The sequence below is a fragment of the Thalia democratica genome, chromosome 6, assembly GCF_965202585.1.
Source record: "Thalia democratica chromosome 6, ktThaDemo2.hap1.1, whole genome shotgun sequence".
NCBI lineage: Eukaryota > Metazoa > Chordata > Thaliacea > Salpida > Salpidae > Thalia > Thalia democratica.
The window spans coordinates 9,186,359-9,190,498 of NC_139170.1; the positions used below are offsets into that span (position 1 = coordinate 9,186,359).

Below are 4,140 nucleotides of genomic sequence, written 5' to 3' on the forward strand. Positions count from 1 at the left end.
AGTATATACCCTGAAAATTGCTTTAAAAATTAAGGAGGAGAAGATTTTTGATAAATCTTTAAAAGGTCTGAGAAAATCGGCCTTAAAAATTTTGATTCCATAGGGTTGTGTAGATTTTTTTATAAAACAGGTTATATCTCAAAAGTTGTTTGGTTTTTGTTTGTTCTATCAAAAGTATTTTACAGTTTATACTTTTTCAAATAAGAGCCAATGTTAATTTTTGTAACAAAATAAAATTTGAGCTTCCCTACGCCCATCAGTAACTTCTTTCATCAAAAAACAAAACATTTTTAACCACTGAAAGGATTTAATTCTGGTTCTGTATCTAGTATAACAGAAAAAATCAAAAATGTAAGGCCATAGGGTTTATATATATTTTTCTTAACTTTCTTATTTTTTGCTCTAAATAAGGTATTTACCAACCGTTTTTAACTGTTTTTTTTAACCACCTGAACTTTTTATATAAATATAAGAGATCAACGTTTATAACCTTCCTACAGAGGGTTTAAACTGAAAAGGCAAAAATAGATTATTTCGCTAAAAATCAATTTTCTTCTACTGGTTTTGAACAATATTTAAAACTTGATTAGTCTAATTATTAAAAGATTACTTTTATGAATGTTATGTTTTTAATTATTTTTTTTCCATTGAAATTATTCAAAGAAAGTAGACCTTATCTTAAATTTTGGTCACAATTTTATTTTTTTTTAATAAAGTACGAATTGTTGATATAAGTATTATTTTTATTAAAAAGAACATTCTTTAAAATTATTAATTAAATTGTTTCAAAAAAGAAAGAGAACAAAAACATTAAAAATGTATTCTATATTCCTAGAAAATGGCTCATGAAAGTTTTTTGTTTCATACGTTTGAATCAGTCACTTTTTACTGAACTGGTTGTATAAAAATTTTAATTTAAGTTTTTTATTCTATAAAATGTATTTTATATTTATGTTTCAGTTAGTAAAAAATATTAAAAAATTATCCATTTTGTAATATCATTTAAACTATTGCTGGTACATATTTAAGCAAACAAAAAAGAATACAAGACAAAAATAATTCTATACTTAATAAACAGTTTTAAATTAAAAATTGTTTGTTTTTTGTCATTATTTAATATAATTGTGTTTTTTTATTTTTTAGGATAATAAAGCTATTAGAGATAAAGTGTTTTTTATTTTTAAATAACTTAGAATAGTATACGTGCAGTTAAATAAAATTTTACTTAATTACTTTATCAAGGTTAATTATTTTTTAAGCCAATCTTAACAGCAATTATATATTTTTTTAAACTTTTGCCGCAATTTGTAATAGACACAGAGAATTTCACGGTCGAACTAGTAACTTTTTAACATTTGTAATTACTGTATAGCCACCTAAGCAGTGACTACAAAATTGGAATAACATCGATCAATTGATAGTTTACTGTTATATACACTGCTAACTTTTTTATTATATAAATTCAGTGGAAACAAAAATTTAATTTTTAAATTTTATGACGTCACTGGAGCTTTTAAAGTTGTAATTTATTTTACGAGAACTTTAAAAAATATACAAATGCTTAACAACTTTATGAAAGTTTGTATGTCTTTATATTAATACTATTAACAATAAATTGTTTGACATCAATTACAAAAAGATAAATCATTTTATTAACATGATGTAAAATAAACAAAATAAAAATAAACATAATAAAAAACCTTATACCGACTTTGCTAAAATTTTGTAATAAAAAAACGGACAACAGTTGTTAAACCAACAATTAAATTCAACAATTTATAACTTTATCAAAAAAAAACTATTCAATTAGTCCTACCAAAAAAAAAGTTTGATTAATTTCGCTTCATCGTGACGTCACTTAAAAGAACTCAAAAAAGTTTGAATTAAAGATTAATATTTATACAGCGTAAACTTCAATACATTTATTCTCGGTGAGAAGTATTGTAATTTATGAGTATTTTAATACTACTGCAAAGTAGTAAACATATTTATTAATTTGATGACTCAGAAAAAGATAATGAATTAGCTTTTTTTCATTTTCTATATTTAATAAGTTAAACAAAATATTAAGAATTGTTATAGATATAAACAAAACTTAATCCACATTTATAACTACATATATTTTTGATAAATAAAACACAAATAAAAAAGCGAAAATCAAATTAATTGACTAACAAAAGCTTAATTGCAAAGATTACAAGCATTATTTATAAATAATTAATAATTTTATGACAAATTGTGAATTATTTTAAAACTAAAAAGCTATTTTTGATAAGCCTTGTAGATTTATATATAAACCTAACGTGTTTTATTATTTCTAGGTAAACTTTTTAAAGTAAAAGAAATTAAAAAAAAATCTTTTAAAAAAAATTTAAAGTGTAAGAAGTTTGTCAGATAGTTTTCAACGGTATTTAAATGCATTATTTAGATAAAATTGTTCTTTTTACTACAGGTTTAATTTAATCACAAAAACAAACATACAACTACCTATTGAGAACAAAACAATATTTTTTTTTAACAAAATAATTAAACTTTTTATTAGAAATGAACAGACTGATTTGAATATTAAATAAAAAGGTCATAAGCAAGATATTAAGTTTATAAATGTTTAAAAGCAAATTAAACAGCAAACTTCCTTTATTGTACCAACATATGTTTCTGTATGTTAACGAATCAACACACTTCAACTGGGTTCTGTAAAAATAAAATTACTGTAATGAAAGAATAGAAGCATAGAACAAAGGTGGTGTATACACGTTTTTTTTTAATAAAAATAAAATTAAATAATTTCAACAGTTTTTTACAGGTTAATATTTGAAAATAGGTAAAATACTTAATGTCAAATCCGACTGTATTAAAACTATATAATATTTGTAATTATTAAGCCTAAATTAAGTGAAGTAAATTAAAATACAAAATAAAAACAACAAATCATAATATAAACAAACTACTTACTTCAATGAAGAGAAAAACTGATTCAAATTTATATTTTGCCGTTATCAATGATTAAACTAACTACATTCAATAACTAAACTAATCTTCATAACTATATATGTGACGTCATTATTGAATGTAATCTTAAAAATAGACTGGCCAGATAAAAAATCTTTTAACATACTGATAAAAGAGTCATGATTAATAAAGTACTGCTTTAAAAATTGAACTAACTAAGTCAAATATCAAACTTAAAACACATTTTATATAAAAATACTTATCAGTTTTACTAACAAACCTTTGTTTTGGTCAAATTTTTTTTACTTTGATCGAAATTCTTCAACCTTTTTGCAAGAAGTTAACTCATTTGGAAGTTCGTTCCATATTTGAAATGACCGATTAAAAAAATTATGCCAAGCCTTATTACAGAAATGATGTCTGCCTGTAATTTTTTGCTATTTTCTCTTACTAAGTAATTACTTCTACTAAGTTCAAAAAGTGATTGTATATTTATCTTAGTTTTACCGTTAACTAGTTTTAAAAACAGTTATGAGGTCAAATTCAAGTCTCCTATATTCTAAAGATGTTATTTTAAGTTTAGTTAATCTATCAAGGTAAGACATATAAGATATGTATTATGGTTTTTATTATTACATGATTACCATTACGATTATTTTGGTATGTAAAGTATTAGTAATATGACAATAATGTCAATAATATATATTAATAATATACTTACATAATAAATGTACGAAACCAGACTTTTAAACTAGAATTATAATTTTCAAAACAATTGATTTATTTAGAATTATACTTCTTAATTAGAAAGAAGAACCTAAAAAGAAAAAAAAAAAGTTAAGAAGTATAATGTAACATTAGCTTTTAAAAAATTTACATACATTTCAACAAGTCTATTATTTTAAAATAATCTATAAATAAAATATACTTAAATCTATTTAATCTGTTAGATTTATCATTTCTGAATAAGGTTTTTAACAATATATATAAGTAATTAAGCAAATACATACAACTTAGCACAATGACACAACAATATTTGAAAATGATTCATATTATAAAACTATAACTAACAAATAGCGTATATTATATAGTATAAAAAAAAACTTAAGTATAATAATTAATAACTTATTCAGTGTAGTTTATGACAAAAGAAAATTAAAACATTTCAAATATCTTTTGATTGATCAT

At 21.8% G+C, this 4,140-nt stretch overlaps 1 long non-coding RNA gene across 1 annotated transcript in view; it reads right to left on the reverse strand.

The window, feature by feature from the left end:
• Positions 1–2,557: 2,557 nt before the first annotated feature.
• The window catches only part of LOC145839386 (uncharacterized), a 39,200-nt gene continuing 37,617 nt past the window's right edge, over positions 2,558–4,140 (reverse strand). Inside the window, exons 5-6 of the long non-coding RNA XR_014370054.1 lie at positions 3,233–3,376; positions 2,558–2,694 (exon numbers count right to left, since the gene is read on the reverse strand). This is a non-coding gene — a long non-coding RNA (uncharacterized LOC145839386). The remainder of the gene's footprint in view (positions 2,695–3,232; positions 3,377–4,140) is intronic.